The sequence below is a fragment of the Kryptolebias marmoratus genome, linkage group LG7, assembly GCF_001649575.2.
Source record: "Kryptolebias marmoratus isolate JLee-2015 linkage group LG7, ASM164957v2, whole genome shotgun sequence".
Classification (NCBI taxonomy): domain Eukaryota; kingdom Metazoa; phylum Chordata; class Actinopteri; order Cyprinodontiformes; family Rivulidae; genus Kryptolebias; species Kryptolebias marmoratus.
In genome coordinates, this window is record NC_051436.1 from 9,367,199 (window position 1) to 9,389,555 (window position 22,357).

The 22,357-nt window shown below is 38.9% G+C and overlaps 1 protein-coding gene across 1 annotated transcript in view; it reads left to right on the plus strand.

Moving 5' to 3' along the window:
• Positions 1-22,357, plus strand: part of elavl2 (ELAV like neuron-specific RNA binding protein 2) — a 221,214-nt gene that overhangs the window by 42,093 nt on the left and 156,764 nt on the right. The window contains exon 7 of the mRNA XM_037976428.1: positions 1,974-2,032. The gene's annotated coding sequence lies outside the window, so the exon portion shown is untranslated. The remainder of the gene's footprint in view (positions 1-1,973; positions 2,033-22,357) is intronic.

Below are 22,357 nucleotides of genomic sequence, written 5' to 3' on the forward strand. Positions count from 1 at the left end.
GGACAGAGCCCTGGGGAACTCCTGATGTGACAGATGAAGGCTCAGAAGTGAAGGTTTTGATCCGGATGAACTGAGTGCGGCAGGAGAGATATGATTTAAACCAGTTTAGAGGAGTCTGAGTGATACCAATAGAGGAAAGTCTGTTGAGTAGGGTGGCATGGCAGATGGTGTCAAACGCTGCACTCAGGTCGAGGAGGATGAGGATGGACAGCAAGCCGGAGTCAGCTGCCAAGAGGAGGTCATTGGTGATTTTTATGAGGGCTGTTTCTGTACTGTGGAGGGGACGAAAACCAGACTGAAACAGTTCATACAGGTTGTTGTTGGATAGATAAGTGTGAAGTTGGGATGCTACTGTCTTTTCAAGAATCTTGGAGATGAAAGGCAAGTTGGAGATAGGACGGAAATTATTGTGATTATGGTGATCAGCGCCAGGTTTTTTCAGGATAGGGGTTATGGCAGCAATTTTAAATGATGCAGGAACTGTTCCGGTGGAGAGAGAGGAGTGAATAATGGCAGAGATGAGAGGGAGTATAGATGGGGCACAGGCTTTAACCAGGACTGTTGGAAGAGGGTCAAGCAGACAGGTGGACAACTTGGACTTGTTGATGAGGCTTATGATTTCTGAATTTGTCGGGAGCTCGAAGGAAGAGAAGGAGTGGGCTGGAGGAGAAAGTTCAAGAGTAGGACAAGGGGTCGGTTGTGAGCTGAGACCTCCTGAAATCACATATTGTCTGATATATTGATTCTCAATAGATCTTTTTTTAGACTCTAATATAGTCTACCTATTCTGAATCATGCATGGCTGGGCGTAGACTGAAAGGACATGTTGAGTTATTGTTAAAATTGTTTTTGTAGAACCACTGAAATAGAAATGCGCTGGAAAAAGCAAGAGCCAGCCTGGTGCATTACCGCCCCTCGCCATTGACTCTTTATGAGGATTTCATTAATGGTTGGTTATACATAATACTGGATCAACCATTAGGCCTAAACAGTTATAGTAATGAAGCAAATATTTAAACTGTCATTTTATACCAGTTATTCAACTCTGTGAAAAGAATTGTTATACAGGCAGAAACTAAGGACTCCGCAAACGACCTACCAAGATGGTGGCACAAATTCTCAGTATAGTGCATTTATTTCAGGGGAGGCTGTGGTTCAGTCATTAGAGCAGACATCCTTCAATGAGAGAGTCGGAGGTTCGATTCCTGGCAGCAGTCACATGTCGAAGTGTCCCTGTGCAAGACACTGAACCCCTCACTGCTTCCGCTGTGCCCCTCCGGTGTATGAATGGAGTTTAAAGCACTGATTAGACTCTACAGAATGATTTATTCAAATAAGCTCAGATTAGCTTTGTAGAAGAGTGCTGTGCAGATGGGTAAATGAGGGCAGATTGTGTTGTAAAGCGCTTTGAGTAGCCTTGTTGGCTAGAAAGGCGCTATATAAAAACAGCCCATTTATTTCTAATTCATTATATAGCACATTAAACCCCCTGAAGCTGACCAAAGTGCTTTGCAATTCAAGGAAAAAAATGTTAAAACACAATAATTTCACAAGCAATAAAAAATAAAATACAGTAAAAGAACAAATAAAAATTGAATTTCAAAAGATAAAAACATTAGTTGTATTTGGATTTATTTAGTCTTAGTGGTAAACTATTCCACAGATTTGCTGCAGTCACTGGAAAAGCCTGATCACCTTTATGGTTTAATTTGAACCTTGGAACACGTAAGAAAAACTGCATGATAAACCAGAGTGCTCCTACTGGACTGTAGACGTCGAGAAGATCACCTAAATAAGATGGTGCCAGACCTTTTAAAAGTTTAAAAGCAAACGGTAAATTCTTAAAATCAATCCGGAAACCGACAGGAAGCCAGTGCAGAGAGGCCAAGACAGGGTTTATGTGTTTACTGAATGTTAGGCATTTAATTTTACAACTTGCATTTTTTTTTTCTTTTTGCGTATCTGATTTGAAGCAACTCCCAGACTTCTGATGGCAGAGCGACTATATCAACCCAAGTGGCCAACAAAACCGGTGAGAGATTACATTTTCCTAATCTGATGATTTCTGTCTTAGTTTATGTTAATGCTTCAAGTCACATAGTGAGAAAATTTAAAGGAGCTCCAATGACAGAGGCATAGATTAACACTAACAACAGCCTCAGCGTAATCACTTTTAATACCTTTTAACGCGTTGCAAATGGATGGACTTCCTGAACCAAAGATCTCACATCTTCACCTTGATGCAGTCTTGGCGAGTCACCAAACATGACATACAGCTCAGACACTCTGACCTTTTCTCTAAAGAGCACAAAATGTCACACATCTTATAACTGCCAATTCACAATAATTATATGGTAAAGCAGAACGTTTCTAAAGCGAGTTTTGACGAGTGTGAATGCAACTACTGCCCAAAATTCCAACACATCTTTCAACTAATAGAAAACGCCTACATTTTGATGTATAAACTCTATAAAAAGTGTAAAATGAGACCCAAGATCAAAAGAAATGTTAAAGCCACTGTCAATTGCTTATTCGGGTAACCATGGTAACCACACATCTGTATCTCTCTTCCTCACAGCAAAAGTGAGAAAGGCAGACAGAAATACACACTAAAATTTTAGCCTCAAACAAACAGTCGGTGTGCAAAACCTGTGACTCAAATCTTAGAAATACTTGAGCTAGGAGTGGCAGAAGATGCTGGAGGTTCCTGTAGTGTTTTTATGTGGGAGATATAACAAGTTAAAAAGAGCCTTCAACTTTTCAAGAAAATATTTTGTGCCAAATTATAACTGAAGTCTGTTGGAGCTTGGGTGTGCACACTGGGAGGGAGAAAAGTACATCATGACATCATCAAGGGTCAGTTGAATATTTTGTGTAAAGAAAAAAAAAATCTGTAAAAATCATTAAAAACTTAAACCGCAGTTGTGTAAAAATTGTCAAAACCCCATTGATCGCCATTGTATTTTGCCTATTTTTCCCTCTCTGCACCGTACAAAGTACCATTACCAAAAGTCATAGCACACTGTTCCCAATCAAGCTGCACGTTCTGAAGTATAATTAAAAACTGTGCAACGAAATACAGGACAAAATGGCAACAAGGGTGCTTCAATATCAGTGCATTGGATCCCTTAATAACTGTAGGGCTGAGGCAAAAGAAAACTTCTTTTTGTCCAAATCGAGCAGCAAACCATGAGGTGAATCAGCGTGCAACATCCTCACTGGTACGTTTGGATGGTAGTCTTACCTCGACCAATTTGTTCAAGAGGACTGCTGCCAGACAGCTGCACAATTACACCTCAGAACAAAGCTAAGCCAATCTACTAAAGACTGTAATGGCCCGCCTTGATACGCCTGCATCTGCCTGAACAGTACCCACACACTGAATTGTCAACATAATGTCACACTCTCAGGTTGAGCAATGAAGCACGTTTTTTTATTTTATTTTTTTATTATCCCCTCCCCCTTCTCCAGCGCTTGTTACTTGATAATGAAAGCGAGATGATGGCAGTGAAATGCGCCCATATTAATCTCTCAGCATTTTCTACCATGACAGCACAATTTTCGGTGCCTCCTCGAACAATCAGCCGCCTCAGTGTATTTGTCCCTCACAGCAGATGCAGACTCCGCTCAGGTCTCCCAGATCCAATTTGGATGTAATGTTTAACGTCTGTCATTGTGGGGGGGGGAAAAGGGGTGAGTGAAGGTGGAAGGCTGGTGACACGAGGCAAAGTTGGGAAAACATTTCTGATTTCTGGATTTTTCTGTTTGCGCAAGTGAGCTCACTGTCGCTATTAGATGCTCTTTCCTAATTTCCAGAAAAGGCATATTTCAACATACTGGGCTGGAAATGATTGACGTGCATTGGGTTTTTTTTTTTACATCTTTTAGCATTAAGTTATTAGCAGAGGATTTCAGTCTGTTCTGATTACTTGCAGCTTCATTATTTGGTTTGAATGGAGTCCAAGATGCAGCTTGTCTTATCTCAGAACTTCATGCTTTTCTCTTCGAAAAGCTTATTTTATTAGAGCAAAACTCTCACTTGATTGATGACAGATGTTTTTTTTTTTTTTTTTNTTTTTGTTTGTTTCTTGGCATACTTGCATGCATGTAAAGCTTTGTGGGAAAATCACTCACCCAGACCATTTTTTTTTCTTTCTTTAAATCCTTTATATATAAACTAATGGACTAATTTCAAAGTGCTTTACAAAGGCTGAGGAAAAAAACAAACACACAAACCAAAAATAATACCTACCTCCCACCCACTATAGAAAAAACAATTGAGTTCTACAGAAAATAAATAAAGACCACAAATACACTGCTCTGGGTCGTTTTTAAAACAGATATTCTTTCCTCTGTTTAAAAAAAAACAAACATACTTTTTATATTAGACAGGAAGTAGAAAGTCTAAGAAAAAAACTGAAATATCTATGCTACACCAATAGATGGCAATACCTTCATCAACACTTTTTTAAGATACAAAGAACATTTTGAGCATGGTTTAAAAAAAAAAAATCACCCACTCTTAATGGCTGGGGTTGATGATTAAATATCACACTAAAATTGTAGGTTTTTGTTATAAAATAATCACTGCTGTTCCATGTGTTTTTATAATAATAATATTTTGAGTATCAAGAGATCTTTTCTAGAAGACCTAAACAGTGAAGGATTTGGTAGATAAGAACCAGCATGACTAGCTGGCCCCATTTCTGTTTCAACCTCTGGGTTCCCCACGTAAATATAGACTTCTACTGTCTACGCATGGACATTATGAACTGTGCAACAGACACTTCCCATATTCTGACTACTGTGGCCAGGTGGTCACACAGCTGTCTGTTATCATGACATCACACATTCTCGAGCTGCAAAGCCAGTTTACCTTTTCATATGTTGACCGTTGTGGTGCTGTTACTACCTCGTTAGCCCACCGCGGTCACATCTCTAAATCAACAAACTTCAGCCCCCCCGTGCCCTTAGATTATCTGAAGTGTACCTGGGTCCTTAATGAAAATTCACCAAGCAGCCAAAAACGGGAAAGCATCAGGCAGAGTTTTAAGTATTTTGTGAAAGGAGCTTTTTTTTCCTCAAACTTGTTTGTTTTTTTTTCTCAAGAAAGAACCATTCAGACATTAAAAACTGAGGTACCTTAATATACAAAAGCATACAAGAGCATGAACAGATGACAAAACTCCCCAGCCTACCATCGGCCCAGCTGCGCAATTTTCATTTCATTAAGAGCAAAATCATGGCATTCAAAAAAGCATGGGAAGGCTGACAAAATATGCATTCACCATACATTTGTCTTATATCGCTGAATGCTTTAAAATTCCTAAAGTCAACCGAAACAATCACATTATGCAGCAAAGATATACCATGCATACATGCTTTAACCAATGTGAATGAATAAAAAACAGTACTAAAATCAACAAACATTGTATGTTATATGGTATAGAACAGTAAACATAGTAGGGGGATTTTCCCCAATAAACTCTTAACTGGTTCTTTTTCTTTGTCTACAGTTTAACTCAACATTGAAATCCAACCGACTAGAAATGACTGAGCCCTTTATTCAAAGCTGACCTTTCTCTGTTGCACTAAAAAGTACAGGAAGCTAAGAAGGCAATTTACAACGTTGTCAGTTTGGAGCGACAGTGATGCCTTGTACTGAGTAATAACCAGCCGCGGCGTAACCTTAAAAGACAACACATCTACAGGAGCAGCTGAAGTATAATCTCTTTGTTTGCTTCCACTGACTTGTTTCTCAGTGTTTTTAAAGAACAAAGTACCACACACACTAATGCACACACACACACACATCAACGGGACGTGCGTTCTGTCTTACTCACAGACATAAAACCCTAAGGAGAGTTTGCAATTATTAAGAAGAGGCAAAGCCAGCAAAAAACATGAAACTAGCATTCCTGAAAGCAATGAATATTGCCTAGAGTCTTGGATGATTTGTTAGAGCTCAAAGTATATGTTGGGAAAAAATCTCAGCTACTTTCACATAAAATGTTAGTTCAGCATCTATATTACTAAGTTATGACTATATTTGTCTTTGCTAAGGTCACAAAGCTGTGGTGGCCATCCTGAAACCAAATGTTAGCGAGTTGGAGATATACATCCAATGATTACCCTTCTGAGAGTTGCAATAACATCTGCCCAGATAGTTTGCTACACATGCTACATCACATACAAACACACACAGGCAATTACATGATCACCGGCCTTTTATAGCATTGAGTAGTAATTATTTCGGAATCGCCTTTATTGTCATTATAATTTGCATTACAATGAAATTTGGTTTGCTGCTCCAAGGTGCTTGTTTTTAGACACAATAAAATAACATGAGGAGGGTAGACCATACAATAGATATACAAGTTGAAAATCAAATAAAGACAAGTATGTACAGAAGTTTCTGTATATTCAAATGAGGAATGGGGAATTTTGCAGAGTTTCTGTGTATACAAATGAAGAGTAGGAATTTTACAGTTTATTTTCTTCATAGATTGTAATATTGCACATAAGAAATATTCCTCAAAGTATGTGGCTTGAGATGTATTGCACACATTTGGTATTGCACATAGTTTTAGGGATCTAATTTTTGTTGCCAACATCCTTTCTTATTATTATTCAGTTCCCGGATGGCTCTAGGGAAAATGCTGTCCCTGAGCCTATTTGACCGGGTTTTGAGTGACCCGTACCGTTGGCCCAAGGGTAGCAGGTTAAATAGGTAGTTGGTGGGGTGGGATGGGTCCCTGATGATGCTGGCAGCTCTGTTTAGGTAGCGAGAGGTGGCAATTTCCTCCAGACTGGGCAGGGAGCAGCCAGTGATCTGCTGGGCAGTGCTGATCACCCTCTGCAGCGCTTTTCTGTCTGCCGCTGAGCATCCTCCGTACCATGCTGTGATGCCGTACGCAAGGATGCTCTCAATGGTGGCTCTGTAGAACAGCACCAGCAGCTTCAGCTTCATTTCAGGTTGACCAACTGATTGGGTGGCTAATTTATGCCTTTTTTTTTTTTTTGGTAACAATCAGCATCAGCCACAACTAAGCATACCAAGTCAATTAAAAGTCAAGCACATCTCTGGACATCAGTGTTGTTACTCTTGACATTACACCATTTTGTCAAGCCACTTCATGGAGTTACCTTCTGACAGATGCTTTTTATCATTGTAATACCAGCATATCCCTGAAAGAGCTGAGCAGAACATATAATTTTGTATCTACCAAGGGAAAAAAACTTAAAACTTTTATTTTGTCTTTCAAATCTTTATGTATTTTATCAGTTCAATATAAATCTTTTACTTTTATAGAGAAAATATGGATCACTTTACACTTGGAAATGCATTCTTGGCGAGCCTTCAATAAAATTCAGCACAGACAAAAAAAAATTGGTACTTTTGGACCACAGAGAGCAGTTTACTGTGCTTATAATCATTTGAACTGATTCACCTTTTTTTTGTTTTTCCACGGCTGATATTGTCTATTAATAGTCCTTTATATTTACTTTATCAGGTCTTTTTTTAGCTTTAGCTTAGCTCAGCAGGGACTCTTGAGTGACGTAAATGGAAGCGATGGGTCCATTATATAAGCAGACACTAATTTGTCAAGTAAGTTGAACGCTCTTCTGGCGCCCGTACTTGAAAATTGCCAGTGAATCTTTTGAGCTTTTGAACTCTGCTTTCAAAATGAAACCGCAACAAACACAGATGTCCAACAACAAAGTTCTTTCAGTTGATGTTTTTGATGGCAAATGCCACATGAATGTTGGCGCAGTCACAGGATTTTCCTGGTGGTCTGAAAACAAACGCATAGGACCTTTAAAACCCCTTCAAAGTGGTTGCCAACTGTCCTTATGACCCTGAGAGGGTCTTTAACTGTTTGGTTAGAAAGCACCTAATGTGGTTTGATCCACCTTGGGTCCCAGAGTTGATATATATATAAAAAACATTGTTATATTCAAGGAGCAAATGCAAATAAAAATTGGCTTCATAAATCAGGAATTGGCTGCTTTGATTTCTAAATTTTATAAACTCTGCTGAGGTACTGACTTTTGGTAAAACCCAGTTTGGGATATTTCGCATAAAAGTCGTCTTTGGTACTTGATGTCTTCTCTTCCTCTAACTCAGTTTTTTTTTTATTCTCAGTTTAGCTTTCTCCGCCTCTCCCACACCCCGTTTCCAGGGACCATTTTCTGACAGGAAACATTACCGCCATTACAGATCGCTAGATACCGTTCGCTGGATGTCAGAAGAATCAGACTGATCACATGGTACGGCGGAAGAGTCGTACTGTGGCACAGGGGGACAGTCAAATGGTAGAAAATAATAGGGTGCTTGCCGGGCCTGACAGATAACTTGAGGAAGCCATACAATAGGCGAGCAACGTGGCTGCGCTTTACAATAGAACAAGCAGGAAATGGCTTTGCATTTCAGCCATCATCTCATTTCAGCTGACATCCCAGATAGCATATGTCACACTGCAGAAAAATATCTATGCGAAGATACCGTGAATCACTGCAAACTCCCACTTCAGCTCGAACCTGCAGAATGTGCAGATATATGACAAACTTGGTGGTTATTTTTGGTTGCTTTCGACATGGGCAAATTCTCTGATTTATCCTCAGTTGGCTTTTAATTAGAAATCAATCTCATTTGAATAAAAACATTGATCCTCATTCAAAATAAGCAATTTGTCTGCAATTACAAAAACCCATTAAAGCATAATTAGACTTTAGCACACACAAAAAAAAAATCACCTCAATATAAGAGCATTTCGCAGTGTTTATTTTCAGTAAATTGTACTTCGGGCCATCCTCTCCTGTGAAGGAGGCTTAATGGTACAGACGTCATTAGAGCTCAGTCGTGTATTGATTAGTAGATTGACAGTTAATCACTCAGTCTTTACACTTCACTGGACTGAATATTAAAACATTTATCTAGCAGATAGCTATTTACTGCTTGCCACAATGAAGGGCGGGCAATCATGTAAATGTACGTTTTATTGTCTGTTAGCAAAATATCTCATGAACCGCTGGACAGACCTTAGTAAAACCTTCAGAAAGTACTTATTAGATGTATATCTACTTCAAGGTAATATTGGCAAACAGAAAAATCAGCAGAACCCAGTCAGTTTTACAGATATTGATCTAGAATTTGGTCTGGTAGTAGCTGAGTTATCTCCAACAAATATTTAAAGCACCGATAAATCAGGTGAGATCTTTGTTAAAAACTTTGGCATTAACTGTTGAACTCAACCTTGTCTGTCTGTTAGCAGAATATCTTGTGAACTAGTGGGTGAATTTTACTAAAACTTTTAAAAAGTAATCATTGAACGTACATCTGCGAATGATTAACCTTTGGAGTCAACTGGATTTCACATGGCTGCTGCAGCTAATCAACCTTAGCGAACACATAAATGTCTATAAATGGTGTCCGTGTTTTGGACATTAATCTACAATTTGGTGCAGTAGTAGCTGAGAGTCATCCCCATCACATACTCTAAATGCTAACAGATCGTGTCAAATCATCATTTAAAACTTTGGCATGCAAGGTGGTGGATAATATAAAGTTTCATTCATTTCGGTATTTTTTTGGGTGTTGTCTTAAAATTGAGAAAACATGGTCAGATTTGAAAATGTGACAAATGCCCAGCATCGAACAACACAGGAAAGGCTAATTTAATATGCACTACATGTACAGCTGCAGCATAGAGGGAGAGAAACTGAGAAAAATTTCATATTCACTATAGAAAGCAGCGCATGTCTGCCTTTGTAGCTATAACAATATCCAATATCACGGCCCTGAAGTCTTCTATAGGCATCGCACAAATCTCAGGAACAAGCATTTCACCTCATTAGGTGGTTTTGTCACGTAATGTTTTCAAATGACACACCAGCACCTCTGCCAATCATAGGTCAATCAGCAGCCTTGTCGGCACGGACAAATCAATTTCCTCACTCATTTATAGCAATTTAAAGAAGTTAAAAGTGCACTTTAAAGTTCTGAAGAAACGCTGGATAACTCGACTAAGAAGGTCTTTCTTTCTGAGCTATTAAGCTACGAACTATCAGATAGTTTGGGTAAAATGCTTAAAATTAAAGAACCAGAAACGCATAAAATTTTCTATAACGTTACGGCCACCCACCTGATTCGACTAGGTGTCCTGTTTTGCCACCTAATACAGCTCTGACCAGGTAAAGCATCAACACGTGTCCTTGAAAGTCTGGGACTAGGACATTGGACTTTTGGTTCTCTGAACTGGGCTTGCATCCTACAAGTGCATAAAAGACCCCATCAGGCTGGTATCTGGGAAGTTAGTAAGCACCACAGATTTATTTTTTAACAATTTCAAAGTTTTTTTATGGGACCCACATCTGGAAAGCTGTTTGGGAGAGCTGTTACCTGTATCGGGGTATGTGCTCGGTTAGAAAGCAGTAAAGGTAGTACGTCACTGGGCTACAACTGTTGGAGACTAACCCTTCACTGGTGTTCTCAATTTCCTTGCGAGAGTCGATCAGATTGTAATCTTGTCACTTGAATTTTGAATTTCGTCTTGTGAAAACAGTGCAGAACGGACTGACTGATCGTTTCCTAAACGTCTGTCTCAACGTCTCGTGAGTATATCTTCTTGTGCAGATGCAGCCGCAGCAGCATGTTGAGCAGTAAAACCCAGAGGGTTCTCCTTGGTGTGTGGGCGTTGCCCCCCCCCGCCCCCCCCTCCTGTCATAAAAAATAGAACAGACTCTGCTAGCATTTAACCTTGAGCTGTTTCTACACAGGCACACATCACCTCTGCGGGCTCCTTGGTCACTCGAATCAATCACAACGTCCTTCGTCGTTTTAGGATAAATCAGCACTTTTGGGAGACTGATTGATTTTTATCCTGATTTCATAAAACATTTAGACAAACCAATTAAAGAGGCGGCTGACTGCAACCACCAGCACTTAATCCATCATTCTGTCAGGGGGATAAAATCAGATTGACACTAATGTAGTCAATATGTTGGCGTATTTGCGATCTGGTAAAATAAAGTGGAAGTTAATTAGAGTAACCGGAGGAAAGAGTCACGATTGGTGGTAAATATGGCTGCGTGTTTGACGACGCACTTGGATTATTCTAGAGAGGAAGGTGTAAATTTTTAAACATGTTAGTTTATCATGCCCAGCTACTTTGTCCCCGATGACTCGGTTGACTTAATAATCGCCTGCTGCCAAAAGGCAAGTAATAAAGTTTTTGTTTGTGTGTGTGTGTTTGTTTCTCTGTTAGCAAAATATCTTATTAACCACTAAATGGATTGTGATAAAACTTTAGAGAACAAAAATCATTATAACTCAGTTTTTACAGACATTGAGCGTTGAGGTTGACGTGGTAGTAGCTAAGTTTTCCCCAACACATTCTCTGTGACATCTTCGCTTAAAACTGTGGCAATAGCTGTAGTGCCAACCTTGTCTATCTGATAAGAAAAATTTTAATGAAGCTCGGAGAAGGTAATCATTGAATATAAATCAACAACTGACTACCAAACAGCAACTTAAACCAATTCTAGATGGACGCCACAGCTTGGCCAAAATTCTGTCAATTCTACAGATATTGAGTAATGAGATTGCACACATTATTTTCAAGGTTTGACTAAACTTTATTATTTTTCAACAAAAGACGACTTTAATTTCATATTCTGACTTGAAAGACAGTGGACGATATGCATTCCTTCACGGAAAGTTAGACCTTTTAATTTCCCAAGCGTTTCCAACTCAAAATACTCCAAATCACTTGCAGGCCCAATGGTGTTATGTTGCCGTGCAGTCCAAATATTATAACAAGATGGACGTCTCAGCACATTTTCCTGAAGGACTCGGTTTCCCGGTCGTGTCCACCAACTTGGTGAAATACAGCATGTTCATTAGCATGCAGTGGTTCTCCCAAGAGTTAATGGTGTACTCCCACAGAACTCCTCTTTTTGTTTTAAGGCAGGCTTCTTAATTACTAGCTGTCCCATTCGGGTTGTAAATGGCCCTTTATTGCCACTCTGTAATCAGAATAAATCCTCAAGCCTATTCACCGGCCTGATGTCCCTCCATTGATTTACAAATGACCCATGTATTATTAATCCAATGTTTTTCCCATTTTTACCTCATTATAAGCCCTATCTGCAAGTAAAGGGCACCTCACCACAGTGTTATCACACATAGCAGAGTTTCTCCACCGGTCTTGCAGAGGTTTGTTTTTCCATATGATATTGTCTCGTGTTGATAACAAAACAGGCAAAGGTTCAGCGATATCCACGCTTACCACTGCAGTTAATATAAAGCCTATCACTTTGATCTGTGAAGTTTGTGCATTTTTCTTCTTTGTCCTTTCAGAAAGGCAAAAGTGCACAGTGACATGGCTTGTAGGCAGGAAATTACGACTATATGTGGGGATAGTAAGATTGTTTTGTTTTTAGGAAGTTTTGTTCAGGAAATCAAACAAAAAAAAAGGAAGTCATCTGATTTGAATAATTAAATACCACAATGTCTTCATTTAGAGAAACCAGCCACTAGGGAGCACAAGCCAATGTATCTCTTTTGCCAGTCCCAAGTCAGGGTAAATGGTGAGGGTTGTGTCAGAGCATCTGGCATAAAAACACATTTGTCAAAACAAACATTAATCCAAACGACACCATACCGGATTGGTCGAGGCCTGGGTTAACGACCACCAACGACGTGGTTAACAAACAGGGTGCCAGTGGAAATTGTGCTACTGTTAGTTTAAGACCACGAGGATGCAGTTACAGAGGACAGAGGATGCAGAAGACAGAGTTAGATGGAGGAGGATGACTTGTTGTGGCGACCCCTGAAAAGGAAACATTTAAAGAGAATCCATTGTAGGTGGTTAGAATCCATCCATCCATTTTATATAAAGTATTTGTTTTTCCTGTTAAGGGTTTCGGACGACAGGTGCATATCTCCAGAGTTCAATGCATGGAAAAGTAAGCTAGACATTCATCGGTAACTTGGAAGTTGGACCAATCTTACCTGTAGACTGGTTCCTGTACAACTTTTAAGGCTCATCTCATCCATGTAAACAAATCGGACAATGCTAGTGACAATTGGCTTTTATTTTCAAAGCATTTAAACCTTTAGTTTATTAGAAAATACTAAAAATAACCAACTTGTTGAATGACTGCATTTTGGGGAATTCAGTACTGGTTTTCAGTCGTCTCCTTTGTGTACAAAGATTTCTGTTAATCTTTGAATGGAGACTTGCTTCAGATACTGTTGATGCTTTATACCCATCTGTGCTTAACTCAGGTCTGCCTTTTAGTATTTTTTGGGGGAAAAATGTTGTAAAACAATTGTCTGTCCTCCTAAGTGACTCCTAAGTATTTTAAAGCTTCACACCAACACCACTTGGGTAGCAGCTACTTGCACATTTTCAGTTCAAAGCCAGTGAAGCAGCCCCCCATAAAAATTGAGAATTGAGTAAGACGTCTGTATTGAGCCTTTAGTTTCGCATTACAGCCTGAAATGAGATCATTGGAAAGATGGAGGCTCTGATCAATGCCTCGGTTGAGCACTGAAATTAATAAAAGTCATGGCTGTATTGACAACGCCTTTGGCAGACAAAGGCTGCCTGTGAAATGGTCCAGATTTGTTTTTCACAAAAACCCCCTTTCAGCCTGGGCAAGCTAAGAAACGTATTTGCTAAACAACATGGACCGACTTCCTTTGCAGAGGCCTTTTGTCTGTATTCATATTTAAATATAGAAAATCACTGACTTAAAGTTGTCCTTCAGATTATTAGAAATGGGGTTCGGAGGAATGGTTTTGAACAAGTAGCTTATGAGTATAGAAAGCTTTTTGAACAACCTCGGTTTACAGAAACACAACTGACTATGAACATTTGCTGTCTTTTATGCCAGAGTTTTAAACTAGGATAATTTTATCTTGAAAAATATCAAGAGTTATGGTTGTTTTGGTCAAACATGGAAAATAAAAGTATGCTCAATCTCATAATATGGCTAGATCCTACGTGACATGTTGGCGTACAGTGTCTGTGCCTGGGATGACTCTCAGTCAATTTTGTGAACATTGATTGTGACGTGGTTGTATCTGAGTTGAAGTCATTGTGGTGTTCGCTATGGTCAATTAACTGTGGCAGCCATCTTGAATTGAGCTAAGTCCAAAAGAGAAGTTGCAGATGCATGTCCAACAATTACTTTCTGAGAGTTTCTTTAAAATTCGTCCAGCAGTTTGACAAGATATTTCACTAACACATATAAATACAAAGACATCACCAAAATATTATTGCCCACCTTCAAGTAGTAAAACTTTCATGTATGCTTTTTTTATAGACTTGAAAAACAATAAACAACTCAAGATTAGCTAACCATTAGCTTAGCCTGGATGAAGACTTTTGTCCTTTTTTTCATACTCACTGTCACGGCAGAAAATCACCTCAAATATCACCAGACTATCCTTTTAATTTGCGTTTAAAAACCATTCCAAGCCATCTCGTTAAATTACAGTAAGGAAGTGGTGCGGCGCAATTCATTTTAAATAAGAAGTCTTTGTGAACTTCTTTTGAATATTGCCATGACAACAAAAAGCATTTACTCCTATATGTGAAACAGAGGAGAAAGATGCTGTAGGGGAAATAAAAAAACAAATTTAAATACCATCTTTTCTTCTTTCGCCTCCTTTTTATAGTTTTGAACATTAGCAGCCATGCTCCGCAGGTGTTTTATCACACACATAAAGTGCAGGCGGTGAATGCAGTCATCAGTTCTAATCAACAGAACCGCCTCGAGTCTGTTGTGCTCACAGTTTCATCTCCTTCAATTACCACAACAAATTGGCTTTGAAGCCTAAGTGTCAGCTGAAGCAGTTAATTCTTAATCAGCATTGTGAAAGTGGCTGCGATATTCACTGGTCACATTAGCTCATTTATTATCTTTCACAATATTGTATCAGACAGGCGAATATATTAAATATTACCTGCGGTGGATGTGCTCTTCGAGAGCATTTAGGACTGGGGTGGGGGTGGTGGGGGGTTGTTTGTTAATATTGCACACCATGCCAAACAACAAATAACAAAAAGGTCTCAGGGATTTTTTTTTTCTTCTTCTTCACACAGAGAGCAAACAACAACAGCAAAAAAAAAAAAAACGAGCAAAGACTCTTTACATATCCACAATCTGTCAGAGAAATGAATAAATCACCCCCGTGCCTTTTTCAAAAAAACAAACAGCTGTCAAAAAGCCACTCAGGGGGCGCCTCACACACCTCTTTCCCCTCGGAAATCAAATCCCAGCTAAGAGGGTTTTATATTTATATATATATATATATGTTACTCAACTTTTTTCTTCTTTTTGCTCCTTTCCTTTGTACACTTCCATCTTAGAAGCAAATCAAGCAAATAAACATCCTCAGAGCTGTGTGAGCTTTAATGTGATGTCTGCTGTGCGGTGTCTCACTACAGAGTAATCCTGCTGTAGCCTCAGGATGTGCCTGTGATCTCCGCTTTCAGAGAGCCAAAGAGAAGCCCCGGCAATAAAAATGTCATTATCACGTAGCACCTCACACTAAATGCAAAATAGCATAAATTAAAAGGGAGGGACAGGAGGGAGGGAGGGAGGCAGCGGTTTGTAAACAAACCAAAAACCAGCAGAAGATGAAAGAGTGAAAATGTTTCCCCTCTTGTTTTTCGGAGCCGTGAAGGGGGGTGATTTGCATGTCCCCCCTGCTTCTGAACGAACCCGCTGCATGTCTGAAACAGGAGGAGCTGGAGCTCGCTGCTGCTGCTGTTGTTGTTTTATATTCTTGGTGGTGGATTGTTTGCACTTTTGTTGATTCAACAATAAGCTCGACACACTGCTTTTGAGTTTCACGAGCGTTTTCACCAATTGACCTCAGCCCACACGAAAACTGCTACGGCTAAATGAATTTGACAAATATCGAGCTAAAAACCTGGTGCGGTAGTAGCTGAGAATCATTTACGACACACACTCAAAGTACTAACAGAATTGTGAATCATGTTTTCAAAAATGGCTTCAACTCCGTTTCTTAACAGAAAATGACGTTAGTTTAAAACTTTGGCATGAAGAATCAGACGATATGCGTTCCTCTAAGAACACATATCTTTCTTATATTTTATAATATAAGTTTTGTCATTGTTTTTCTATGCTCCGTATCTTTTTCTGTACGTTCTGCTGAACAGAGGAGCCCCTCTAAAAACACTTTGTGGAATCAGTGGTGTGAGAACAGAATGTGCCATATGTTTAACAGATTGTTAATCCCTTTGAGTCACTTGAGTGATTTTTAGATCTATAAATAAATCTGGCAAGGAGAAAAAAGGAAAGGCGTGTTGGTTATCAGTGTTGTTTAATGGCAAAAGTACACTAATTGGCCCTGACAACAACACCTCCTCCTCCATGCCGCCTGGGCCATTGGGGCATGAACACAGGACCTCCGGGGGGAGTCCTGGTGTGACGGGAAGAGGATCCGCTGAGCCCCTGAGGGTTGCGGGATGGGTTCTCAATTGATTGGTCTTGTTCCAGCTCATCCTGCCGATCCTCAGTTAGATTGAAATCTAGCGTTTGAGAGGGTTAACGCTGTGTTCCTGAGCGGTTTCTGTGCTGTGACTAGATGGGTTTTATTGAAACTTTTCTATATATGAATCCACAATTTTTGAAGTGAATCCAACTCAAGATGGCTGCCACAGCTAATCAAATTCAGTAAAAATAGCTATAACAGATTAAGATAAATTAAGCTAAAATTTGATGTGCTTGGAGTTGACTTATCCTCAACACATACTCTGAGTGCTACTATATTGCACAATATCTTGCAATATTATGTGAGATGGTGCATACATTACTTTCAAAGTATGACAAAACTAGCTACTGTCATGGCAGTACCATAAGGGAAACAGGAAGTCCCAGTTTCTTGATTTGTATATAGTACAAAAATGTCAAGCAGAACATCTCGGGGATGAGATGGTTTCAAGCAGCAGAATCTGTCTTACCTAGGATTGTCAGAGTGCTCATTTGAACAAAGAGCATAAATAAGACTTGGATAAGGCCACCAGTCTCATCATATCTGGAAGGCCGTATAACTTAGAGGGCAGCATGACTGAACATTAAACTGAGCATGTATCACACAAGACAGTTCTATTGCACCAAATGAGGACAGTTCCAAAGAACTACAGTTAATCTTAGTTTTCCATACCAGCTATAACTTCATCATTTTGCCATTATTTACTTTTTTATGGTTGTGTTTATGGTTGTGGGTTGGTCAACAATGCTGATTTTCATTAAACTGTTGGGGACTTTGGAAGCTGGGGATGGGGAGCTTTCTGGTGAGTGCCAGCTGGTTGAACCTTGCCACCTGTGGCTACAATCCAAGCTACAGGATGCTTCTTCCACCTGGAGGAAGAGAAAGTGAGGTGTGGGCGTGCCCATCCCTAGGGTTATCAACTTCCTCTACAGGTAGTCTCTCACTGGGCTGTGACTGGAGGCAACAAGCTGCAAATGACATTTGTGAGGCAGCATCATTTCGGAGTCATTTCAGATGTAGAGCTGCATTATTTATATATATATATATATATATATATATATATATATATATATATATATATATATATATATATATATATATATATATATATATATATAACAAAATCTGGGCCAAAATGAGTGCAAATGTATCATTTAGTGTGATATTGTTTTTATTTTTGTTTTTTTCCTAAATTTAACATCTCCAACTAATCCCCCAACATTGACAGCTCAGTGAGATACTGCCTTAAATAAGACATATGTCTTGTTCTTGACTGAGGCAGGATGGAGCAGGAGATCCAGTAGACTGACAAATCGGGGCATTTCTTCAGTCTGTCGTGGAAAATGTGGAGCTGAGACAAAATAATGAAGCTCTCGATTTACAGTTCCATTGCTCTCCTATGGTCATGAAATATGGCTCACAACTGAAAGAACAAGATTGTGAGTCCAAGTGGCTAAAATGAGTTTCCTCCATAGATTGGCTGGGCTCGGCCTTAGAGATGGGGTGAGGAGCTCAGAGTAAAGCTGCTGGTTCTCCACACTGACAGGACTCAGCTGATGGGATTCAGGCATCAGATTAGCAAGCCTCCTGGTCAACTGTCTCTGGAAGTTTTCCCAAACACATCCTACTGGGAGTAGACCTCGAGGCAGACCCAGAACTCTCTGGAGGACTTGTATATCCTCTGTAGTCTGTAGGATCTCCTACGATGAACTGGAATGTGTTGCTAACGAGAGGGATGTCTAGGTTTCTTGACCTGTTACCTTCGTGACCTGACCTTTTGAATAAAGGGAAGGAAATAGATGGATAGGTCTGCAGATTTTTGTTTGTTGTTAAGTTTTTATTGTAAAAGGCACAATGTTTCGTGAGTTTAGTCTTGGTTTAGTATTCTTCATTGCTTTGGGATTTGATATCACCATCTTGGTTCCCAACTTGTATCCTCTTTATTTTGAGGCATCTGTCATCCTCATTGTTTCAGGTCAGTGTTACAGGGTCATACAGCTTTACAGTTACAGTAATAAACATTTGCTTGAGGTTAACAATTTTCTTTAATGTGTTTAGGATAAATTTCTTCTTGAATTTCAGTTCGTTGCATCGACCACCACATATTGGATCCATCCACCCTGACTTCCTCCATAAACATTTGCTTTTTCCCTCTGTAATCTCTCCCCTTTGCTATTGCTTTTGAAATCATAACTGCAGTGACCAAAGGCCTTCTCTATTTGTTGATAAAGAACACATGAAGAACATGAAGAATGATATTAAAGCGCCCTATAGGTGTTCTTAAAGTGGCTAAAATTTGGTTTTAGTAGAGGAAAAAAAGCTACTTGTTGTTTGCCTACACAGCTTGGATAAAAACTGTTGAAAGCCCAGAATCTTGGGACACTGATTGAGGAAAGTTTAGTTAAGGAAAATGATAAAGTGATTTAAATAAAAAGGCACAAATATTTATCAGGGTTGAAAAAAAAAAAGGAAGAAGCGTCCTTTTGTTTTTTTTTCCCCTCCCAGCAACATTTCAATTTTCTGCTTGTTCCGAACAAAATGTTCCTTCAGAGAAGTGGCCATTTTTGCGAAATTATGACTCATTTCAACAAGTATGGGAAAACCGAACGTTTTAAAATAGCAAAAGACCGTGCAAATCCCTCTGCTGTTTTTCATATGTTACCAGGTGACTAAATTGTGCCCTTTTAAACATCTCTGTTGATTTGTTTACACAGAAATCTTTGTATTCAGTGAATATATGCATCTCTAAAAGGGCACAGAGGCTGTCAGAACTGCACTGGGGTCTTCAATAGACCACGGCAGTGTTTTACCAAGCTGCTCTGCAAACTCACATCAATCCCGTCTGACAACAATATTTTTATCTTACATGATGTTGACAGCCGGCTGTCAGGGCGTCAGAACGCCACTCACTGAAAAACAACTTTTAAAAAGAACTTTTACTTGACTGGATTATTGAGCACAGATAATTATAAAACACTAAAATAAATTGGCAGGAAGTGACTGAAGTCTTATAAACGTGTTAAATGAGAAATAATCAAATAAATTGAATGTTTTGTTTAGTTTTTTTATTTCACATTTGACTCTTTTTTTTTTTTTTTAGATTCACAGAAGATAAAGGCTACCAAAAAATGAAATTAAATGAAATGAAGGCCTCCAGGAAAGGAAAAGTCATACAAAAAAAAAAGGTTTGAAAGTAATTCAATTTTTAACCAATCCTACCAAAATCGTTTTGGTACTGGTTTTATTAATACAAAGAGAAAACCAAATTAAAGAGATATGTCACTGATTTAAGAGTGCTTCTCTTCACCTTGAGGTAAATAAAAGTGACAGAATACAGATAGTAACATTCAATGATGGGACAGATGGGAATCTTTATCGACTTTTCTTCATGAATAATTGTATTGCTCTTCAGTGACTCCAGGAGAACTGCAACTTAAGTGAATCTTTTACCAAAAACGGCTGCATAACACTTGAGCGTCAGTAAATAATGCAGTTTATTTTATATGAAGAGATAATAATGATAAAAAAACAGCTGTAATTCTAAATGTTATAAATTATTAACAAAATAACAAAACCTTCACATTTCACTTTACCTTTTCAACTGATTTCCTGAAAAGTTGGACATAGTTTTTAGCACATAAAGTTGAAACACTTTGACAGTCAAACACTGTAAACTGCAAAAATGTTGTAATTCCTGAGATCTGTTCGTTTTTATTCCAAGCATGCAATAACAAAATCTTGACCACTTTCTTTTAAGTTTAAATTAAACCTGGTTCTGTGTCCTCTCTCCATTTTGTTGCAGATAAAGTACAAATGTTGTAGCGTGTATTTAAATATCCAGTTTTCTCTTCAGACGGAAACATTAGCAGGCCAGACCAATTGATTAAACTCAATTTTGTCAAATATAAACTAGAATTAGCTATAAATATGATTTTCATTAGCTGCTAATAGTAGCAACTGGTCAATACAAATTCAAATCAATCACATTTAGAATTTTATGTATGCTGTAATAAACAGCATTCACAAAAACTATTGTGGAAAAAAAGTGCATGCTTCGACAGCATTTCAAACGCCAGGATTAGGTTAGCTAATTTAAATTACTGTGGTCGAGCCAAACAAACAAATTAGTTTTTGATTTGTTTGACTCGTATTACCATCTTCTCATCTTGTCCATAATTGAAGCTGGCAGAGTTTTGCTATTTTAACCAAACATCCATGTTGCTCCCATAGATTACCTGCAAGGAAGCTAATTGTATGCACAAAATAGCAAAATAGCAACTTAAGCATGACTTGTAGTTTCATTGAATAACTCCAGCAGCTACACAGAGTAAAAGTAATTATTATGTACACAGGCCTAAATGTCTGTTAGTAAAATATACCATTAACCCCTAAACAGATTTCAAAGACACTCCCAAGTAACCATTGAGTGTACATGCACAACTGATTTATTCAACTCTCCATAGCTAATTATTATTAGCAAACACAAAAATGACTAATAACGGTAAGTTTAAAAAATTGGTGTGGCAGTATCTGATAATCGCCTTCAACATATACTCTGATCATGAACAAATCCCACAAGAAAAGCCAACCATGCAAGGCGGGGCGGGGGGCATAATTTAAAGGAATATAAGGCAAAGATGAAATTTTATTTGTGTGAGTCAGAAAATGGAGGAAGAATAGGTGGTTATGGAGGAACTGCTAAGCTGCTGCCAAGCTGCTAACTTCTTAGCAGCCACGGGGCATGCAGTTAGCCTTAGTGTAGCAACATGGACACTGCTAGGTTGGGAAAATGGCAACAAACTGGGCAACTGTCACACTAAAATGATGAGGTATAAAAAATAGCTCATCCAGAATTTACTCAAACTGCTAAGAAAATTAGAGTTTAAAACGACAGTAATTTCTTTTTCTTGAATTGGCTCTGCTCTGAGTAACCATTAGCTTGACTCCCTTGTGAATTTCTTCTCATGGAAAACTCCGTATCTGCAGGTACTGACTTTTCATAAGTGCCCCATTCAACCCACTTTTAAAAAATAAATAACTGAAACTCACCACCAGTTGCAATTTGCGTGTACCCCAACAAAGTTGTCTTTTTGTCACTCCCTTGGCAGCTTCCTTTCCACTACACGAACAGCAATTTTGTGGTTAGAAAATCCAACATAGCTCGCACTCGCCACTTTCATCCTTCAATTTGAATTTTTATGCAGAAAAAAGGAGCCACCTTCTGTCTTCGCTGTGGGCTGCAGCTCAGCATGCAATGCGAGGCAATTCTTGAGTGTCACTCAGTCATGCTGCTCTCCTCGCCGTGCGCTCCGAACCGGCTGAGAAAGAGCAGCTCATGCAGTAGACTTCTGCAATAGTTTGTCTACATTTCTGCCAACTGTTGGGATGATTGGAAAGGGAGGGGGGCATCCTGAATGATGGATTTCCACTGTTTGCACCTGTTTCACAAGTTTAGTGACCTACAAGTAAAAGAAAATTTGCATTTAATTTCCAGACTTTGGTGAGGTGCTGCCAGCAGCGCTGGCCAGGCTCTCTTAGGGGGGGTTACAACCTCCTTTCTCCCTGTAGAGCAAGACTGATTACCAAATACCCACTGAAGCCTAAATGAAAAGAAGTAATCAGCCCCACTATGGTTTTCCGAGGAAATTTCATGCTTTAAATTGTCAAAAAAATATATACAGGTGCTGGTCATAAAATTAGAATATCATGAAAAAGTAGATTGATTTCAGTAATTCCATTTAAAAAGTGAAACTTGTATATTATATTCATACATTACATACAAACTCATATATTTCAAATGTTTATTTCGTTTAATTTTGATGA